Source organism: Aquarana catesbeiana, linkage group LG02 (genome assembly GCF_042186555.1).
Source record: "Aquarana catesbeiana isolate 2022-GZ linkage group LG02, ASM4218655v1, whole genome shotgun sequence".
Lineage (NCBI taxonomy): Eukaryota > Metazoa > Chordata > Amphibia > Anura > Ranidae > Aquarana > Aquarana catesbeiana.
The window spans coordinates 66,469,718-66,492,599 of record NC_133325.1 but is presented as its reverse complement, the minus strand read 5'-3'; the positions used below and the strand labels follow the sequence as shown (position 1 = coordinate 66,492,599).

General features: G+C 42.6%; 1 long non-coding RNA gene across 2 annotated transcripts in view; it reads left to right on the top strand.

Moving 5' to 3' along the window:
* LOC141126928 (uncharacterized) overlaps positions 1 to 22,882 on the top strand; it is a 52,122-nt gene that overhangs the window by 15,616 nt on the left and 13,624 nt on the right. Inside the window, exons 1-2 of one of the 2 annotated variants that reach the window (XR_012241463.1) lie at positions 1,348 to 1,847; positions 12,568 to 12,625. This is a non-coding gene — a long non-coding RNA (uncharacterized lncRNA). Of the gene's footprint in view, positions 1 to 1,347; positions 1,848 to 12,567; positions 12,626 to 22,882 lie in introns of those variants that run through there. The other variant, XR_012241462.1, reaches the window with a different exon arrangement.

Below are 22,882 nucleotides of genomic sequence, written 5' to 3'. Positions count from 1 at the left end.
GAGAAAAGTTACCAAAAAAAAACAAAACCATTTTTTTTAATTATAAACAAATTACACCCATGCACATTGAGGCCACCTCACATATTAACACATGCAAACGTAAAGGCACACGGCGGAATGCCTATACCTGAAAATGTCTTTTGCAATACACATGTTGCATATCTCCGCACACGCCGGAATGAGAGTAATATTTCTCTAGTTGTCTGTCCAGGACAGCACTAGAGAGATAGGCTCCACCTCCGGAGGCAGGAAACACAAAATTGAAATCCATAAAGGCAGCTCCGTCCCTCTTTCCCAGTCTGTTTCCTCCACTGGAGGAGGAGGCTGGATTGGAGCTCTCCTTCCCCTACGTCAGGGCTGCCTAAGGAGGAGGGGGAAGGAGGTCTGCAGGTACCTGTAAGCAGGGATGGCTGGCATCTAGCGGGGGTGGGCGTAGGCCTCATGTTCTGGCCTGTGAAATGCAGGAAGAGGGTGGGGACTTCTGGCACATCACTTCTGGTTTTGGGTCGCTTGGCGAGCGTGGATGCTGGATCCATGACGGTTTATTTAAATAACGCCAGCCACGGCAAGCAGACAGTCATGATCCACCAACAGCAGCAGCACGATGCTCCAGGAGGACAGCGTTGACTTAGCAGAGCCAAGTGGCTGTGGTGCCGGCCCAGCTCAGGTAGGCGGACACGGGTGCTTATCGAACTATTGCTATAAGCTATCGAACCTTGAAACCCCAAAACAGCCAGCTGTAATATCCCCCCCCACCCCCCGGTTTCAGCCCCAGAGGAGGGTGACAAATTTGGGGGTGGGAGGAATCGGATCCTTTAGGATGAGCTAAGTGAGATGGCATCGTCCAAAGTAGAGCTACGCGATTAATCGTCAAGAATCGGCATCGCGATTCTTTCCCCGTTGCGATCTTGATAAAAGTGTTTCACGATTCTTGCCGTCGAAAGGAAGAAAAAATCTGGCAGTCTGCCAAGAAGCACAACATTCTTTATCAGTTGAACTAAGTCTAAACGTTGTAACAATTTGTCAATGGAATACACTTCGTGTGTAAGTGAGGAAAGTTTAACCACTTAAACACTAAACCTTTTTCTGACATTTGTTGGTTTCAAGTTAAAATCTTTTTTTTTTTTGCTAGAAAATTACTTAGAATCACCAAACATTATATATCTTTTTTTTTAGTAGAGACCCTAGAGAATAAAATGGTGGTTGTTGCAATATTTTATGTCACACTGTATTTGCGAAGCAGTCTTTCAGATGCAATTTTTTTGGAAAAAAATACTTTAATAAATTAAAAAAAAAAAACTAACCAGTAAAGTTAGCCCAATTTTTTAATTTTTTTTTTTTTTTTTCTGTATAGTGTGAAAGATTTTACGTCGCGAGAATCATGAGAGAATCGTGATCTTTTTATTCTAAGCAAAAAAATTTGATTCTCATTTTGGCCAGAATCGTGCAGCTCTAGTTACTACAAAGTTACTCCGAGCCAAGGGACAAGGTCACCCAGATACAGGCTCTTGCTTGAGGAGGTGGATGCCTTATTGGTGGTGATTTACGAGACGCTAGATATTAAAGAAGAGCAGGCCTTTTTGTCTCTACACGTCCAGATGCATCGGACTCTGAAAAAAGACCAAAACTGTGTATTTCCAGTACACAGCGCATTTACCGACTCTATCAAAAAGGAGTGGGTGGAACCGGAGAAAAAAAAAAATTTTTTTCCTAAAAGCCTGAAGAGGAGATTCCCCTTCAGTGAGGATTCCGCTTGTATATGGAACAAAGTGCCCAAAGTGGATGCATCCTTCTCCCAGTGCGCCAAATCAACGGACCTTAGGAAACCCATGGACAAGAGGATGGAGGTACTGCTGAAAAGGTCATAGGAAGTAGCCATGACAAATTTAAAACCAGCAATGGCTACAACAATAGTAGCTTGTTTTGGAGGTCTGGCTGGACCAGTTACAGGGCGATTTGGAAAGTGGGACCTCCAGGAAGGAAATTCTAGATTCCTTACCCATGCTGCACAAGGCAGCAGGTTATATGGCCGACGCTTCTGTAGAGTCGGCCAAGCTATTGGCAAAGACCGCTGCCCTAGTAAATTCCTCTCGCAGGGCTTTATGGTTAAAATCCTGGTCAGAGGACCCTGCCTCAAAAGTTAGGCTGTGTGGCATTCCATTTGAAGAAGAACTCTTGTTTGGACAAGATCGAGAGAAATAGACCATACTGCCGACAAGAAGGCTTTTCCTATTAAAAACAGCCCCTGGGGTGCGTTTTTTTCGCCCCCTAAAGGGTCAACCTCTAAGAAACAGTGGGGAATGGGGAAGCAGCAAGGTATCCTGTTTTTCCTCTCCTAAAAAAAAACACCAAATCCCAATAACTTTGTCCCTGTGGGAGGGAGATTGGGTGAGTTCCTCCCACAGTGGAAAAAGACTACCCCAAATGCATTTATACTGAGGATAATAAGGGAAGGCTGCTGAATCCAGTTCAAGGGCACTCCGCCCGCGAGGAAGTTCGTAACCACGCCTCCCAGGGTTCCTCAGACGACAGCCTTGTTGTCACCAATTGGTGACTTGATAGACCAGCGGGTTCTTATTCCAGTGCCACAGCAAGAAATAAACCACAGTTTCTACTCTCTCGTTTTTCGTGGTAAGGAAACAGTTTGGCAAATTCGGCTTAATATTTATCTTGAAGTCGCTGAACAAATGGGTGATCTACAAGAAATTTCGGATGGAAACAATCTTTACGGTGAAGTCAATTCTTCCCCCTGATTGCTTCATGGCCTCCCATCGATCTGAGGGACGCTTATTTACACGACCCGATCCATAAAGAATCTCAAAAGTTTTTGAGGGTGGCGATCAAGTGGGGAAAGGCCAGAGCTGGTGTGCTTGTTTGTGTCGTGGGAATTACAGGGCTCGGGTAAGTATAAGGGGGGCTCGGGGGCGCTGCTGCAGCACAGGAGGTTTTTCACCTTAATGCATAGAATGCATTGGGGTGTAAAACGGCGAAGGTTTACAACCCCTTTAACACCAAACCCTTTAAATGCTGATAAATGGAACTACACTGCATCTGAGCGCCACAAAACAAACAAAAAAAAAAATGTATTCAACGCAAGCTCAGCGATCCATCCATGCCTCCATGCTTTGTTTTGCTAAGTCACTTTGAAAAACACCCCCTAGCATTCCTAGCTGTGGCCATCTTGAGTAAGGGCAGATGATTAATGTAGCATTTACTTCCTGGAATTCGCCTGCCCTTAGCTCCAGCATGCAGGCAGAAGGGTATCATATTTTCTCCATCTCATAAGGATTAAAAATAGTCAGAGTGGGAGAATCAAGTTCGTCTTTAATGACGGGTTCCTTGAAGTTCTGGCACCTGCATGGATGGCTAATGCTGCATAATTATAGCCAATTATTTTAAGCTTTGCTGATTTTTGCACTTCTGGCAATGTAAACCTAATGGGATTTTTTTCTGCCGGTTTATTATAGATCTTTCTTTTAATTAGGATGCTGTAGTGGATCATGTGAACGGCTAAACATGCTGAACATTTTCTTTCTAATGCATTTCACTTTGATGGGAAGACTGTTGCCAATTCAGGCATTTAAATCTCTCTGCTTCTGTCCAAAAAAAGCTTTGATATGTTAAGTCTGGACGCAAGCCAGGCGCTAAGTTTAATCAAACTGCATTAACCTCACTGTCCTCCACTTCACCTGCATGCTTGCGGGTCTTCTCCTTCTTCTCCTTCTTCTCCTTCTCCTTCTCCTACTCCTTCTCCTTCTCCTTCTCCTTCTCCTTCTGCTTCTGCTTGTATTGGGTACTGAAATGTTCATTCATCTATAGTAAATTGCAAACCTTGAAGCACAATATAGGGTGGGATCAATTCACCAACATATACAGGTGCATTGTACTGCATTTGAAATCTAAGCTCATAATTCTTTTTCCATCAAAACGCTCAATTCTGTTCTTAAAATGCCATAAAGATGTGCAATAGTTATTTATTTTTTTGTGAAATTGTAATTTTAAAGGGGGCTCAAGTATTCCCCTAAACCCCCACAGGATGCATCCCAGCCTTGCTTGCTCCTCTGAGAAAACAATTCTATTAGATTTAGGTTTACTTTCCCTCCCTGTGATTTCCTGTTTCAGAAATGAGGGGAGCAATTGTCACTGGGATAAGAAGGCTTGGACTACAATAAATATATTGTCAGAAGTTGTCTCCACTTTACGTACATTTCTATTGCTGTTTGGAGAGATTTCCCATACCTTTTTCAAGACGAAGGTTCCAGGTTCTCATGAAAGCCTCTATTCATTGATGCTCTCCTTCTCAACATTCCTCTGTCCTTCTGTTGGTCTACAGGACTTGTGGCCTCTATTTGCACCTATTGGTTTGGATCCCATTGTAGATGTTAGACTGCGTGGTCCCAAATTGCACAGTTTCTTGTGCTCCTGGGTATGCAGTGATGGTTCCCTTGGGGTAACAATGATTTTTCTGTTTTTATGTATAGCTGTGGGTCCAAGCCTTGTGTAAGCTTCGTGTTGGAGCTTACACGGGGTTAATGAGCACCTTCCTTCCCCACATGACCGCGTTTTGGGTCTGGTGATTGGCTGCTCAGGCCAGAGAACTGCTTCCTGAGGTTTCAGGAACAGAACCTTACTTTGTCCTGAATGAAAGGGAAAGCCTAAAACTTTTAATCGGTGCTTATTGCTGTATGTGTTCCAAGATAATGAGGAAGTCTCCACCCCAGAGGAGTCTTTGTTGGACAAAAGAAAACTCCAAAGTGATAGTGATTCCTTATAACTTGATAACGGAGAACAGAGCCATATGTATGCCACTTAAAGCGGAGGTCCACCCAACAGGGCATAAAGGTGCAAACTAATTTGTCAGTGCCTCTAGCTTCCTTCCCCTATACCAGATGTATACTGCAACTGAGGCCTAACATCAGTTCAAACTCTACACTGTGCCCAACCCCTTATATAACAAGTCCAATGAAAGCACCATTTTTGGTCTACAATGGGACTTTGTTGGTGCAAAGAATTGAATTCATTTTAACTTGTTTTATCCCTTTTAAGTAGGAAGTGAAACGTCCCCTTTTAAAGTTCAGCTTGTCAAATGAGAAAATGAGATTGTGTGTGATATATATTTAGAACCTGAGTGAATAACCTCTAGAAATCGCATCTCTTTCAAGCTGGCACGTTTAAGAGCTTTTCCTATACTTAACAACCACAAGACATCCTCGATGGTAAGCATGGGAGGGCAATGCTATTATCCAGAGCTTTATAGCTGTTTAATAGATAGCCACTTATGAGAAATTTAAAATCAATTTACAAAGCGTAAATAGGATTCAAGCTGCATCTGTGTAGTATCTTAGTATCTCTGCCAAGCTCCAGTAAATACAAATGTCAATAAATAGAGCCATTATTGGTTGGAATCCAGAGTGGGAATGGAGCAATGATTAGAGTCCTGATCCATCAACCTGTTATGTCATGTACCTACGCCAAGCAATAATGACACATTTGCAGGTATTTTTAAGGGTATACGTAGCTTGAAATGGAGATACCTTAACCTTTTACTCCCTCACATGACAGTGGTGATTGGCCCGGTGCTGTCATGTAGGTCCGTCATACTCCATACCTGTAAGAAGTGTTTATTTTCATTTATTCCAGTGATGTGTTGTCTGCAGGCTCCTTTGCCAATGCCAGCACTGATCATCTCTTCTGGGTTTCACATCTCCCGTGCATCGAAATTAATTCATCCCGACACCGAAGCATGTTGACTACGCTTGGCTGCGCATACAGTGTACTACAGTGAGCATAAAGTTAACGGAGTTGTAAACCCTCGTGTTTTTTCACCTTAATGCATCATATGCATTAAGGTGAAAAAACACGTGGCAGTCACCGGCCCCCCGCTTTACTTACCTGAGCATCTTCATTGCCTCAGCGAGGATGCGCTGTCCCTCTTTCCATGGGGTTCCGGCTCTTGATTGGATAGATTGATAGCAGCGCAGCCATTGGCATCCACTGCTGTCAATCAACTCCAACGACGCGGGGGGGGGGGGCCAAAAATGCAAATGCTGGACTTGGGAGCGCACCCGCAAGGTAACCCCCTGGGAGAGCGCTTCTCCTAGGGGGTTATCTGATGTGGGGAGGAGCTGCGACAGCCGCTGGGGGACCCCAGAAGAGGATGTTCGGGGCCACTTTGTACAAAACGAGCTGCACAGTGGAGGCAAGTATGATATGTTTGCTATTTAAAAAAAAAAAACAATCCTTTTACAATCACTTTAAGAAAGTTTTTATAGCAAAAATACCATAGTACCGGTATGTCTCTTCTGCACTAAAAAAATAAAATCAAAGCCTTCCTGCTCATTATTTTTTTTTTTTTTTAAGCCAATCTGTTGCTTTGCCCTAAATGGCTTTGAAAATGCATTCAGGGAACGCCCCCTACTCCAAGCATGTTGCTGAAGCGTGCCAAGTCACCTCACCATTTAAAGAAAACTTGAATATGCCTCTGACGGACCACCTGGCAACCAGCTTGGGTGCCTCCGTCAAGATACTGCTTCCTCCATTTTGGAACCGGGTATTATAGTTGAATACTGCACCCAAGAAGTAGACAACACTAACTTGGGTGCAAACTGGGGAAGTGTTTTTCAATGAGTACACACAGTCCGTTATCTATGTTGGGTAGATTGGAATGTTGTGTCATAGTTGACCATGTTGGTCATGGAGGGGATTGGTGGTGTTGTGTCAGGACCGTTCCTTTTTTCAATGTTTGTTTGTCTCAAAAATACTTTAATAAAAAGAATTTTCCAAAAAAGTTAGGTGCAAACTGGAACTTACTTTTATTGTAAATTCTCTGTCATCTTGAATTGTATAAAAGGACATCTTGTTGAATGCTTATAGCTCCCTCAAAGACAAGACAGACAAGAGGCTATCCTGCAGTTCCGTCCAAAAGCCCCTGTCATGGTTGGGTTTGCCACAATGCGCATTTAGGGTAAAGCAACAGCCTCTTTTAATGGCATGCAATCTCTTCTGTGGATACTTACTCACCCATAAGAGTAAAATTAATTAGCAAGTTCTTCTGGGTATGGAGAGTGTCTGAGTTCAGTAAATCCACTGTGTCATCGGGAGAGATGGCACACTAACAGGAATAACAGGAGCTAGAGTGGTTACTTAGCCCAGACAATTGACAAAAAACAGTGGCAAATTAATTGGTAATAAAAAATGTGAAGTGAAAAAGAAGTATGTACCTGTAAAAAAAAAAAAAAAAAAGTACATACAACTGTTCTATGATATATTGCAAAAAAGTCAACCAAAAACAAAACTTTATACAGTGTAAACTCACACATAATACAAAGGCATAAATATATGCAATGTTTCTTACATGTCAACATAAAAGTAAACAATAAAAAAAAAAAAAAAATATTTAGAAACAAAAAATAAAGCATAAAAGTCCCAGAAAAGAACTATATTAGTGAAACAGTCCCAAATGGTGTTCAGCTGGTGCTGAAATAATGACATTCATCAACCTTCAAAGTGTCGAGTGCATTACCACTGCACTCAAGTGTAAAATGTCGGCTTACCAGACCCCACGGGTCAGTGCGCATAGGTACTGATCACAACTCGGTAAGACACCGATCTGTATTGCCACCTGTGTGGAACTCCAGACGATCGTCTGCTCCTGGCCGCACACATGACACCCACTCAGGATTTACATCGCACACAGCTGACAACTCCTCTCTAATTCTCTAATAGTGCACACAGGGTCAATGACATAGGCGTGCGCACAGGGTGTGCCTGGGCACACCCTAATCACCCTTTGTGGTGCATATTTACAATGTTTAGACCACTAATATTTCACCAAATAAAATAAAAAATCCCCCTTTTTTTCTTATTTCTCTTGAAAAAATAAAAATAATAATATTGTAACTGCCCTACTAACAGCAATCTCTGCCCTTATGACACCGTCCAGTTGTCTACTGACACCGTCCATTGCTCTACTGACACTGTCAGTATATACACATGCACACACCTGCATATGAGCTTTGGGGTGCACACTCTAATGCAATAGGCTGCGCACACCTATGGTCAAGGAATAACCTAGGAGGGGCAATTGCACCCCTGTAGCGACGTCACTGCTCCCACCCCTTTTACAGCCCAAGCCAGCAAATGCTGAACGTTGTGGTTTAGTAGTCTGCAAGCACTAAAAAAAAAAAAAATGTATTTTTAAATAGTTAATTCTCCACAATTAGTCTAGAAACTTTAATTCAAGTCTTCACATTTTTTTTTTAACCAATAAAAACCTCAGTCGTCTTACTTTTTAGTTGAGATGACCTCAAGATTTTTCAGCTACAAGGATACTGTGTGCTTGGTTAATACCAAGATGACCAGAAATTGGAAAGGTAATAAATCTACTCCAATGGGGGGGGGGGGGGGGGGGTGCACTGTGACTTGCAACAGCATGATCTAAGCCCCGGTTCACACTAGAACGTGTTGTGGAAAATCTTCAATTTGTGTGCGTTTCCCACACAGCGTTCAAACTGCACTGTCCCTGTAACCTTGCAGTGGGTGTCAGTGCAATGTTAACGACATCCCAAACACTGGTCACAAACGCAATCTGGTTGCAGTGCACTACTTTTGGTGGGATATAGTGTGATTTCAGCCTTTTCAAATGAATGGGCTGAGTTTGCACTGCACGGAATCGCATGTGAGTTGCACAGGAATGCCCTGTACATGCCTGATCAATTCATTGGCGATTCATTATGTAAATGTGGACTAAAGCATGATTTTTTTTTTTTTTTTTTCATGATTTGGAATCAGACAACCTCTTTGATGGGGGGGGGCCCTCTTCCTAACTTCAGGCACCATAGCAGCCACGTGGGATGCTATGATTATAGTTGCCCCACTGATTGCTTAGTTTATTTCCTGACATTTGCATGTAAAAAGCAAATGCATGCCATGTCTTTGCGTCATCGCTGCTCAGCCAATCAGAATTTTGCTTCATTTTCCAAAGCAGCAATGGGAGCTCTGGTGAGTTGTCTTTCCTCCTTTTGCTCGGTTTATCCCCTGGTCCTCACATGTATAAAGCAAAAGCTTCCTAGGCTTCTACATCATTGCCCATTCAGAGTAAGTTCTGGCTATGTTACCTTTCTTCCAGTTCTATTATTTAGTGTTTTTTTTTTTTTTTTTTGAACTACAGCTTTAGATAAGGATTTAATGAGGAAAATAATTGCCAATCTTAGGAAAATGAGCTTTGCGCAGTGTTTTCAGATGATTATGAATAAATCTGTAATAATGAGGATCACACAGGTCTTGTTTAGAAAATAATTTTTTGTGTGCTTTGTTGGGAAATTATTTTGAAAATGAGATGGACGTATGGGTAGTAAACCCGCAATTTTGTATCTGTCAGCAGCTTTTTTTAAAAGTGTATACACCTATGCAAGTGCGATTTTTGGTGTGCACGTATCTGCGTGCTTTGTCTTGGGCAAGCCATGCATTTTAGTGGACAGCCCTATGTGTGAAAATTGCAAGAAATGCATGTCGCCCCCCCCCCCTTTTTTTTTTTTTTTGGTTTAAATGCCTTATTGGTGCCATACATTTTGATCTGCATTTTTCACAAGAATTTAATCACGATTAATGGCACTACTGCAGGGGATGTGTGTTTTTACGCACTGCGGGAACACATGCGATTTTGCACACGTTCCCACAATGTACAGAAGCTAACCTAGCGATAATCCATGCTTGTGGACCAGGTTTCATGGTGCACCCATTTTAGGACCATGAAACTGTTACATAAATCTACATCATCCCCTAAACCTAATCTCCCTCCTAACCTGAATCCTTCCATATGTGATGGTTGTTAAATGAATTGTGGCTGTACGTGGCTTCGCCCACACAGTGGCATCATCCATTCATGGGGATAAATCACTGCAGAGGGCTAAACATGGTGTCTGCCACCAGTGCTGGTGTCATAGTGACACAGTTTGTATGGGTTCTTTAGATGATTGGGACAGGTGGTGCCACTGAGACGCTGCAAAGGTTTTGATGGGGGGTAAACGCTCTGCCTTTTTAAAATATATTTTAATAAAGTGCATCTTAACCCAAATCAATAAAATGTATTCATGCCATGAATGCACTCCCTGTGCTTGGGTAGCTACGCTCACTCCTCCAGTGTGTCTATGGAGAGAGCCATTGTTGTGAAATTAGGCTGGACTTTAAACATGTCTGCCTTCAGAAGCTAAATGGAAAGGTTGCTGAAGTTAAGAACATTCTCGTACGACAGAATAAAAAAAATCAGGAGGGGTGTCGTGTTGTAGCATATTTGTATTGTGTTTTCAGACAACTGTACTGATTAAACTAAAATCGTACGATCTGGTATCCTACGAGATTATTTTTTGTTCTTGTCTGGATAATATTGGTTGAACTGTCATGATAAGCTCTGTACTAACGATCCGATGATCGCTTCGAAAGCTGTATTTTTCGCTCGATTTTTCAGATCGTGTGTATGGGCCATAAGGCTTATACACACTATAAGAAAATCGGGCAAACCTTTTTGTCCAAAGAATTTTCGTATAGTGTATACATGACTTTTGACAGCCGATTACGAATTTTCCTATGAAAATTCCCGAAGGGACAAACTCCAAAATTTTTTTCGTAGGGGAACAGAATGAATTTTTTTTTTTTTTTTTTTTTTTTTTTTCAGTGTGTACCTTTTTTTTCGTACAGGGTGAATAAAAATCAATTTAATTTTTTTTTTTTTTTTTAATCTGAGGACACGGCCAACACAGATTTTCCCCAGATGCGCGCCCGCGGGGAACAGGTAAACGAAAGGACATCCATGGATTCCCTCCTGGCAATGAAGCCCCGTGCTGTAGCCGTCTTTCGGCTATAGCGTGTGCGGGGAGTGGATAAGAAAGTGTCCTTTCACACTAGCTTGCGCTAAAATGTGTGGAAGAAGCATGTACACTTCCATCCATTCAGTTGCGCTGACGTCCGTTGACATGCATGCGCAGCGTTACGGTGCAACTAGGACACATTGCAAATTTACTGTTTTTCAGATGTTCCGGGTTTTTTTTTTTTTTTTTTTTTTATCTCCGCTTTTACAGCTACGCTAAAATACAGATCAACGCATAGATGGGATTTGGCCCAAAATGCAAAATATTCTCTGAATGGTGCACGTGCTGAGCTGCTGACCTTCCGTGTTCACAATGCATCAGGCCGGCCACTTGGCACAGGAGCCGGAAGCTAGAAGAGATTACTGACGTAGCTGGAACTATTCTTTACCTACAGTACTTGCCGACTGACTCTGATTTTATTTTATTTTTAATTACATTTTAAAAATGTGTGTGTGTATATGTATGTGTGTGTATGTATGTATGTGTATGTGTGTGTATATATATATATATATATATATATATATATATATATATATATATATATATATATATATATATATATATATATATATATATATATATATATATATATATATATATATATATATATATATATATATATATATATATATATATATATATATATATATATATATAAATATAAATTTTTAAAATTTAATTATTCCCGCACTTCTGGGTAGGGGGCGCGCATGCGCTCCACTGGCGGCTTGCTCCCGCTGTGATTACACACAGCGGAAGCTGATCGGCGGGTACTCTTTGTCCACTGGCACCCACCGATCATCAGGGAAAGATGCAGAACTGCGATCTGCCTATGTAAACAGGACAGATCTCAGTTTTGACAGGGGGAAGGAATGAAGTTTGTGTCCCTGCAAAGCAGGGAATAAATTCCATCTCTTCCTCCTAGTAAAAGCGCCTCCCACAGTACATGTAAACACTGGCTAGGCGCTCAGTTTGATCGCCTAGCCTTTGATCGCCCCTGATGTTAGCCCTTTCCAGGTGTCATTAGTACAGTGACAGTGCATATTTTTAGCACTGATCACTGTATTAGTGTCACTGGTTCTCCAAAAGTTAGTGTCAGAATGCCCGCCGCAATATCAGTCCCGCTATAAGTCACTGATCGCCGCCATTACTAGTAAAAGTTTTTTTTTTTTTTTTTTTTAATAAAAACACCCCATAGTTTGTAGATGCTATAACTTTGGCGCAAACAATATAGGCTTATTGGGATTTTTGTTTACCAAAAATATGTAGCAGAATACATATTGGCCTAAATTGATGAGAAAATGTGATGTGATAAATATATAATCACCTCTGCATTTTTTTTTTTTAATGCTATAAAACAAAAAAAAGAAAGCTTTAACTTTGAAAAAAAAAAACAAACAATATTTTTTTACTTTCTGCTATAAAACATATCCAATAAAAAAAAAGTTTTATATATTGGATATATTTTGTAGCAGAAAGTAAAAAAATATGGTTTGGGTACAGCGTCAATCGACTGCACAATTGTCATTTAAAGTAACGCAGTGCCGTATTGCAAAAAAAATGGCCTGGTCATGAAGGGGGGGTACATTTTCCAGGGGTTAAGTGATTAAAAGGATACAAAGTGAACGTTGTTACCTTTACAACATCCAAAGAGCTGTCTGAGTAATTCCCTTTTTTTTTTTTTTTTTTCTTTTCATTATAGGCAACCAGAAGAGAATTTGAGGAAACTAGAAGGACAGCTAACACCCAAACTATCTGAGGTATGTATAATACAAGGAGAGACTTCCTCAAACGTGGAAATGTTGCATTTAAATGTATATAAACCCGAACAATGAACCTCTTTTCTCCCTTTTGGTGTGTTAAAGGGAAGCTCCATTCATTTGAAAAAAAAAAAATAAGTCAGCAACTACAAATACTGTAGCTGCTGACTTTTGATAAACTCGCACTTCCCAGCCTGGGGATCCATCGCGGTCTTCACCCAGGCCGTTTCTTTGCTGGTCTTTGGATCCCCGGTCCCGCTGGTTTTCCATTGTGCATGTTCGAGCCGACAGCCACACACAGCCCACAACAGGTTGCTGGGAGGGAGGCGGCAATTGTCCGCTCAAATCGCCTAGGCAATCCAAGCGGAAATGGAAGCAGGGAACAGTCAAAACTAGGTACCTGCTCCCAGGGGAAAAAAGTCCCCAGAAGTGATAGCAGAGGGTGGGAGGAGGTGGGAAAAATGGAACTTTCCTTTCTGTGTGAAGTTCAAATTGAATATACTAAAAGTGTTTTGTTATACCTGTCAAGTTAAAAAAAAAACAAAAAAAAAAACTGTTAATTCTGCCAGAGATATTGCGAGATGATAGCGAGCACAGGAAGTTATCAATCACATTGTTCTTGACGATCTTTGAAGACTAAAGAACCACATACCCCCCTATGTTATGGGTAGCTCAGGCGCTAAGTGGTTAGCACTTATGAATTGCAGGACTGGGGTCCCTGGTTTGCATCTTGGTCAGAACATTATCTACATGGAGTTTGCATGTTCTCCTTGTACTTACATGGAATTCCTCCAGGTACTCTGGTTTCCTCCCACAGATTGCCTTCTGTCCAAACTGGGACCAGTATGTGTGTGCCTGTATGTATGCATGTCAGGTAGGGACCTTAGAGTGTACACCCCCTAGGGGGCAGGCACTGATGTGAATGTACAGTATGAAAGAGTGCTGCATAAACTGCCACATAAATACCTAAAATGTTACAGATAACAGGAGGGACAGGGTTCCATAGTCCTAGCTTGTGTCTGTTGTCTGATACAGTAAGGTGAGAGAGTGTTGTAAACCGCGGATGTTGCAAAAAAAAAGAAAAAACCTGCAAGGCAATGGCATAATGTGCTAGCATGCATTGCATACTAGCATATTATGAAATGCTCACCTTGGATTGAAGCCCTCCAGCATTGTAAAGTCACAGCTTAGAGGGCATCATCCCAATGTCTGTCTTCTTGGTTCGCGCTCCGGCTATGTGATTGGTGGGAGCCGCGATGACGTCACTCCCGTGCATGCGCGCGGGAGCTCTCGGTTCCGGCACAAAGCTCTGAAGTTCCGGCAAGGTATGCTGGACCTTCAGAGGCCATGTGACAGTGATGTCACTGGCTGCATGCAGTGTGAATATCTCTTAAACGGTGCACATTTAGGAGATATTCATTTTACCTACAGGTCAGCCTTATTATAAGCTTGCCTATAGATAAAAATGACCAAGCGGGGTTTACAGCAAGTAGTAATAATGGTGAAAAAAAGCAAAAAACAAACCCTTTTTTGGGGTTTGGAAATGCTTTAAAACCTTATGGCTACTTCCACACTGATCTGCAGAGAAAACGCATATGTGTTTTTGCCGCGATGTTACCGTGTTTGCGGTGTGGTTTTTAAAGGACATGTGACTCAAAGTGCACCAAAAACGAATTGTTGGTTTTTGCCGCGTTTTATCATCACTTTCAATGAGAAGGTGTGCTCTTGGTGCGTGTTTTGTGTTTGTATGTGGTTTTTTTTTATTTATTTATTTTTTTTAACTGACCAAACCTGCTCCAAAAATGCGTCAAGCAGACTTTTTTACACCACAATAGAAGTGCAATGTCCCATTTTAAAGGGAAGCATTTTTCTTGAGCTTTTCTTGCACTTTTTTAATGCAAAAGTGCTTCAAAAAAAAGGTGTAAAAGCAGCATATCCAGGGCTTTTTTTTCTCAGAGAATAGGTGCAGGAACTCAACCATGCCCGCCATACTCACATACCTGCCAAATGGCATCAAATAGTCCCTCTGCAGACAATTCCCTCCCTCCACTGCCCTCATTTTCTCCCCCCTCCTTACAAGCCCCACCATCTGTCATATGTCTTACCTTTGTTGCAATATTAAGCTGAAACACCTATCCGGCTGTAGTACCTCCCAGTATACTATACTACAGTCACTTGCAAGGGAGATTATGCAGTAGGAGCATCAACAACTGGTCACCAGGGAAAAAAATGGAGACCACAGAGGGTGCGGCCTACCACACACCCTCTCCTGCCCATTACTGCACTGAACCCTGGGCACCTGTTCTGTATCTCCCTTGTCCCTGTCCCTGTACGGTATCTCCCTTGTCCCTGTACGGCACTCAGTGTGATCTGGGCAGGAGATCTGACCTGTGGGAGCTACTGGGAGATAAGCTATTACTTGTAAATGCAGAAGCTGGACTTCAGTGTTACCAAGTGATAGTGGTGAGCAGGGAGCAGAAGACCTGAGCCAGAGTTCCCCCTAGTTCCTGCTGAAAAAAAGCCCTGAGCATATCCATGAACTATATGTTTATTATGTACTGGTAACCTGGAGCAAAAATCCCAATTTTAAGTTGTCACCATAAAAGAATAGAGGGGAAATCTTCAATGGGGTCAATAGTTCCTGTGATAACTGTTTAAGAGGGGACTTTTGAGAGATTTTCTTCCGCTTTCTGTTTTTGGTCAAGAAGTGAAGGGAAATCCTCCCAATGGAACAACAGGTGTCTACCAATGTGGTGCCTATATTTAAAAAGGCAACAAAGGGGGTTATTTATGAAAGGCAAATCCACTTTGCACTACAAGTGCACTTGGTAGTGCAGTCGCTGTAAATCCAAGGGGGACATGCAAGGAAAATGCAAGGAAAATAAAAAACGCATTTTAACTTTCACATGATTTGATGATGATATCAGCAGAGCTTCCCCTCCTTTCGTAAATAACCCCCAGAGTCTTTACCTAGTAACTATAGACCTGTTAGTTTATCTTCTATAGTTGGGAATATACTGGAGAGTTTAATAGAAGACCACATAGATGAGTTCTTGCTTGGAAAAATAAATATTTTAACCAACAGACGGCATGGATTCATAAAATACATAAGTTGTCAAACAAATCTGATTTCTTTTTATGAGGAGGTAAGTAAAACCTTGAACATAGGGGTGGATGTGGTGTACTTTGGAATTTTGCAAAAAAAAGCAGTCCCCCCCCCACACACACACGGCTCATGTGTAAGGTAAAGTCTACAGGCTTGGAAAGTTTGTAAATGGATAGAAAACTGGCTAAAAGATCGAATACAAAGAGTAGTGGTTAATGATTGTTACTCTGAATGGTCAAAGTTTATCAGTGGTGTACCCCAAGGTTCAGTGTTGGGAGCCTTACTTTTTAATATCTTTATAAATGATATAGGGTCTGGGATCAAAAGTAACATTTCTGTCTTTGCAGATGACACCAAGCTATGCAGTGGAATAACGTCCTTACAGGATGTCTCCAACCTACAAGCCGACCTCAATGCACTGTTTAATTGGGCAGCTATGTAGCAAATGAGGTTTAATGTATAGTTAGGCATTTGGAAGATAAGAATACGCATGCATCATACATATTAGGGGGAGTACAACTGGGGGAATCCATAGTGGAGAAGAATCTGGGTGTTCTGGTAGATCATAAGTTTAATAATGGCAGGCAATGCAAAGCTGCGATTTCCAAAGCAAGCAAAGTCCTTTCTTGTATTAAGATAGGTATGGACTCCAGACAGAGATCAGTTTGCCCCTGTACAAATTGTTAGTAAGACTTAATATACAGTATTTGTTGCTGCTGACTTTTTTTATTTTTCTTGGGGGGAGGGAGGACTCCTTTAAGGGAAGATATGAGCAACATGTATAAATACATAAGTGGTCCATATAGTGAACTTGGTGTTGAGTTATACGCTTTAGGGTCATCACAGAGGAGAAAAGGAGGCACTCTTTATGTTTAGAGGAAAATAGATTTCATCTCCAAATATGGAAAGATCTCTTCGCAGTAAGAGCTGTGAAAATGTGGAATAGACTCCGTCCAGAGGTGGTTCTGGCCAGCTCAGTAGATTGCTTTAAAAAAGGCCTGGATTCTTTTCATTCCTAAATGTACATAATATAACTGGATACTGACATTTATAGGTAAAATTGATCCAGGGAATATTTGATTTGCCTGTCGTGGGATCAGGAAGGATATGTTTCCCCTGCTGTAGAAAATTGGTTCATGCTTTGCTGTTGTTGGGGGTGTTGGTTTTTTTTTTTTTTTTTTTTTTTTAAACCTTCCTCTGGATCTTCTGTGGGTATAGGATTGTGCATAAAGATTTGTAAAACTATTTTGTATATTTATTTTTTTTTCCCCTTTTTGTTGGTTGAACTAGATGGACGTCTGTCTTTTTTCAACCAGACTAACTATGTAACTACGAAGAGTGTGATGTCACCTCCCCTCCTTTCCACCTCCTCCAGTCAGAGAACAGCTTGTATTCATTGAAAAAATACAAGGCATTCTATCAATGGCAGCAGCTCCAAGTGAGTGTTACCCCCTCAACCCCCAACAGCGCTGCCGGCTTCCCCTTTTCCGGCTCCTTCGTTTTCTGACTCGCTTCAGTGTTTATTCATAAGGGAAGCGTAGTAAACTGTGTCCAAATTATATATGAAATGTTATTTCTTTGCATTTATTTACTCTTTAAAGCAGAACTAAATCCTCCTATCCCTTACAGCCAAGGAGGCTGCCATCTAAGACTCTGTTTGGTCTGCAGTTGCAATAGTGCTACACATTGGACCAGCAATGACACCAGGCATGTGATGACTGACAGTTTAGTTATAGGGTTAGTTCACCTTTACCAAAAAAAAAAACACTTCCAATTCAGGTAAGGGGTGTCTGTAAGAAAATCTGTAAGAATATCAAGTTCTGCAGCTTTGGCTAATAGTAACCCCTTCTTGCCTAAGGGTAAAACAAATCTTAATTCCTAAGCCAAATTTTGCAACTTTGACATGTGTTAGTAAAAATGTACATATCATCACAACTGTTTTGTGCATCCAGGTGGATTATACCTTGCTTTTTTTGCAGGACAAATTGGGTGGTAAATGGTAATGGATATTTCCTGATTGCTTTATTTTTATTTTTTTTTAATTATCTGAAAAAAACTGGCCCAAATTAGTGTAAAATAAAAAAAAAAAAAAAAAAAAACTTTTATAAAAAAATGTAACTGTATATTTCCTGCCACTGCCATAACCTACCACCAAAGAACAACCCAAAATAAATTCTCCTGCTCCTGACGATCACAGCAACACCACACATGTGTATGTTAGTACAGCCCAGAAACAATCGTGCACTATTTTTTTTTTTTTTTTTTTTCATCCCCAAAACGTTTTTCAGGACAGCACCCGAGAGATCATGGCTCCTCCTCCAACAGGGAACACCTCATCATTCCAATTTTTAACAGGAGGCATCCATGCAGCTTCAGTTCAGTTTTTTGTGTTTCCTCCAGCCGGAGGAACACCTCTGGTGGCAGCCATGATCTCTCAGGGCTTTCCTGGAAGACAAAGGTTCTCATCTGTCAGTTTTTTTCTTTTTAGGAGAGTGATCCTCCCACTTGCCTCTTGCTGAATGGTCCCATGGGCTCCCTCTCCCCCTTCCTTGCTCGGGGAGAGCCTATGCTGCCCAGTTTTTTTTTTTTTTTCCTCCAGATGGGCGGTTGCGGTGGTCTCCCGCTGGCCGCCTGCATCGTGGGACGGCGGCGGGGCAAAGCTGTGCAGCCGCCATTGTTCTGGTGGCTGAGGAGAGCCTCGGCCACGTCCTGTGTAGTATACAGGAAAAGGCAGCATTCCGGCTGTAAAGCGCAGGGAGTGAGGGCAGGGTCACCTGGTGCTATAAAACGTCAGGGTCGGCGCGGTGGCGTTTTTTAATCTTGGATCTGGCTTTCTTTCAGCCACGTGTTCACAGTACGCTCCGCAATGGAGGATGCAGCGGATAAGGGGGCAAGCCAAGACACCAGCAAGGCAAGGATAAGGGACTGTGTTCCTTCTTACTGTGGGCCGTTTTCTCCTATGGGTGTATCCCCCCCCCCCCCCCCCAGTGCTCCCTGGTGTATGTGTAGCGCAGTGGCTAGTGGGTTAGCTCTCCTGTCTAGCATAAGGGACTCCACATAGTGGTGATGACTTGCTTGGGCACAGGGAAGTGAGATGTTCTTTCCTAGTGCACCTTGGTGTTTGTTTTTGTTTTTTTTCTTGTGCTGTACAGCAGCAATTTAGCGTGGTCCTTCTTCTTTTTTTTTTTTTTTCTTTTATTTGTCCAGGCCAAAAGCTCTGTTCAACCAGTCAAGAAGGTGCCCTGTCTGCAAAGAAAAATTAAGCAAAGCTTGGACAAAATCGCTTTGTACAGATTGTATTGCAGATTTAGTCAGGGAGGAGTCTCCATCCATTTGTGGTGATCTGGTTACAACCTTTAAGGATGAGCTCCACGCCACCTTTCAAGTTTTCAGCAGGTCAAATCTGAGAGAAGAGCCAGGCCCCTCAGAGGAGCCTAGGGCTTCGCAGCCATCTGCAGAATCCCAAGGGGTTTCTCTGATACAGGCGGGAGGTCCGATCTCCCAGGATACTTCCCAAGAACCTGCTTCCCCCGCTTTAGATGGAACAGATTCAGAAGAGGAGGAAAATGAAGCAGATGCCACCTCTAAGTAGAAGTTGTCACTAGAAGGGGTAGGAGGACTCCTGAAAGTAATCCACTTACCTTGGGGATAGATGAGGAAAAGGAGGAGCTCTCGCTGCACGACCGCATGTACGCTGGTCTGGGAGACTCAAAAGGCCGTATGTTTCCAGTCCATTCGATAATCGGACACTATTAAAAAAGAATGGCTGGAACCAGAAGAAGCCATCTTTTTTTCTCAGACCCACAAGAGAAGATTCCCGTTTTGAGAAAAATCCTGACTCTATCTGGAACAAGGTTCCAAAACTGGATTCCGCTTTCTCGCAGGTCTCAAAGTCAACTGACCTTGCCTTTGAAGATATGGGCACACTAAAGGAGCCCATGGATAAGAGGATGGACCTACTTCTTAAAAGAGCCTGGTAATCGGTTATGAGCAATCTGAAGGCAGTAATGGGAACAACATGTGTTGCCAGGAATTTAGAGCACTGGATTTACCAGACGAAGGCCCATGTTTCTGCGGATTACCTGAAACAGGAGATTTTTCTTTTACTTTTTTTTTCTTTTTTTTTTTTTAACAACCTTATCTGCAGCGGTGTCATATATTGCAGATGCCTCGGCAGAGTCCATACGCATGTCAACTAGGTCCGCAGCATTAACAAACACTACTAGGAGGGCTTTATGGCTAAAAACCTGGCCTGGGGACGCAGCATCAAAAAACAGGCTGTGTAGCATTCCCTTTGCAGGGTATTTGCTGTTTGGTTCAGATCTAGAATCCATTCTTGACTGAACGGCCGATTAAAAAAAATAGTTTCCTGTCAAGGAGTAGCAGGTGTAGACCTGTAAGCGTTTTTTCGGCCTCAGAAAGGACAGCCGAAAGGTAAAACGCAGAGAAAAAGGAAGCCATGGTCTTTCCAGAAGTCCAAAGGTAGTGGAGTGCGCTTCAATCCTCCTGCGACTTCTGGAAAGTCAGTGACCTCTTCCTCCCAGTCGGAAGGCTCCAGGAGTTTCTTCCACAGTGGAGAGGCATTACACCAAACCAATTTTATTCTAAACATGCTCTCCCAGGGATATGCGACCTCCAAAAAAGTTCTTGGTGACAGACTCTCACCAAGGGATCCATCCAAGGCTCTCGCCATAAAGTCTCTAATCCAGGAACTGAGATCCCAGGTAGTCATGGTTCCAGTCCCTACAAGGGAGTTCTTCCAAGGGTTCTATATTTGCACATATTCCTCGTTCAGAAACCTTCAGGAAAGTTCCGGCTCATCCTAAATCTCAAAATGCTAAATCGATTGGTAGAGTACAGAAGATTTCAAATGGATTCCATTTTTTCCAGTCAAAAACATCCTGAACCTAGGGTGCTACATGACATCAATAGACCTACGGGATGCCTACCTCCACATACCTATTGCTGCCAGGTCCCAAAAATATCTAAGGTTGGCACTGAAAGTAGGAAAAAAGGTGGTACACCTGCAGTTCAGAGCACTACCATTTTGGCCTATCATCGTCCCCAAGAGTGTTCACAAAGGTAATGGCCGAAGCATTAGCACCTTTTGTGTCTTTGAACCTATTAATTTAGCCTCCCTGAGACTACTTTGAAAACTTTTTTTTTTAGTTGCTATAAGACAGGTCGAAGAAGCGAGCTTCAAGCTTTGACAATCAGGTAGCCATTTTTTCTATATTTTCAGACCGAATTGTTCTGAAGACAGATCCTAATTTTTTACCGAAGGTCGCTTCAGTCCAAAATCAAGCTCAGGAGTTGATTTTGGATTAGAATCCATCGGGAAAAAGGAAGAAGAATTCCATACCTTGGATGTTAAAAGAGCAGTCTTAAGTTACCTGGAAGTTACTAAGGACTTCAGATGTATTATTTGTTTCATTTGCTGGTAGTAAGAAAAGAAAGACAAGCTACCAGAGGAACCATTGCCAGATGGTTGAGAATGGCGATCAGAGGCCTATTCCCTTTCAGGCCAGGAGAGTCCAGTTGGTATTCGGGCTCATTCTACAAGAGCTTTGGCGGAGAGTTGGGCAGAAAGAGCTGGTGCCACCCCCAAACAGATCTGTAAAGTAGTTACATGGACTAGTCTGACAACATTTGCCCGTCATTATAGGTTAGACCTCCTGACTGCTGGGGACCAGGCTTTTGGAAGGAAAGTCTTGCAGGCTGTCATCCCACCCTAAATGGGGTATGTCTCGATTATCCTTTTTGAGTGCTTCCCTTCCTTCCTTCCTTCCTTCCTTCCTTCCTTCCTTCCTTCCTTCCTTCCTTCCTTCCTTCCTTCCTTCCTTCCTTCCTTCCTTCCTTCCTTCCTTCCTTCCTTCCTTCCTTCCTTCCTTCCTTCCTTCCTTCCTTCCTTCCTTCCTTCCTTCCTTCCTTCCTTCCTCTGCAAGGACAGAGAAAGATACAATATATATTTTCTTTCCTCTCCATTCACAGAGACAGAAAACATGGGGGCGGGCTTCACAGTGACTGGTCACTGTGATAGCCAATCGGAGGCTATTACGGCGATCAGGTGAATCGAACGTTCCAGGTCCCGAATGTTAAAACGGGGTTTGGGGCGCTCGGTGAGACCCCAGTCTCTGTGCTGGGAGCGTGCCGTGTGACGCGCTCGCAGTAAAAAGGGAGATACGCAAATATGCGGCTCCACAGAAAAAAGCCATTAAGGCCGCATATTTGCGTGCAGTCGGCATGAAGGGGTTAAATAACGCCCTTGCTATAGGTGTAGCCCATTTACATACCTGAAGCCTGACTGGAATACTCCCAGGATGTTACTAAGAGGCCCAGCTATCACTGCTGACCTCCGCCATCACGAGTGAGCTCTTTCTTTGATTCAAACCCTCTCACATACTTTCTCTCCCCTGATGCAGTATCTTTGAACTCTGCGTTTAAGAGCTCACTCCTGTGATTTTGGGGGTGAGCAGTAGGAGTTAGGCCTCTCTTAGCAATGTCCTGGGAGTTTTCCAGTCAGGCTTCATGAAATGCGTAAATGGCCTACACCTATAGCAAGAGGATTATTCAACTTTAGTCAGAGTTGTACACTTTGGTTTTATCTACAGACACCCCATATTTGCATAGGCAGTTTTTTGTTAAAGGTGAACAAACCCTTTAAAAAGCTGACATAAGCACCTTGGTGACTGTGCTGGTTATTATTCAAGGCAAGCCTTGGATTTAATGGTTTTGGGAAAACGTTAAATCATTGGGTCACAATCAGTGTTGTAATGAGAAAAGGCAGGACCCCAGCATCTCTTTTTCAAAGAAAAGCAGCAAGCTTCGGACGGGAAGGCAGCGATCCGTGGCCTTACCTTTCCGATGACGAGGTAGTGCTGGATCCGTGCTGGATATAAATAAGCTAATGTCACATAACTGGGTGGGCTCTGAGCCCACCCTTTTCTGAAGCCAATTGGAGCCTCTGGTTCTAATCATGTGCTCCAAAAAAAAACCCCCATTGAAATCCATGCATCCGCGCCCTACATGGAGATTAGGGGGGTGTCGCCCCTAATGGAGCAGCCGCTACTGATCAAGTGGGTAATATAGGTAGTCCCAAACAGGGCTGCCATCGGGGGGGGGACATCTAATGCACTCGTAAGGGGCCCGAG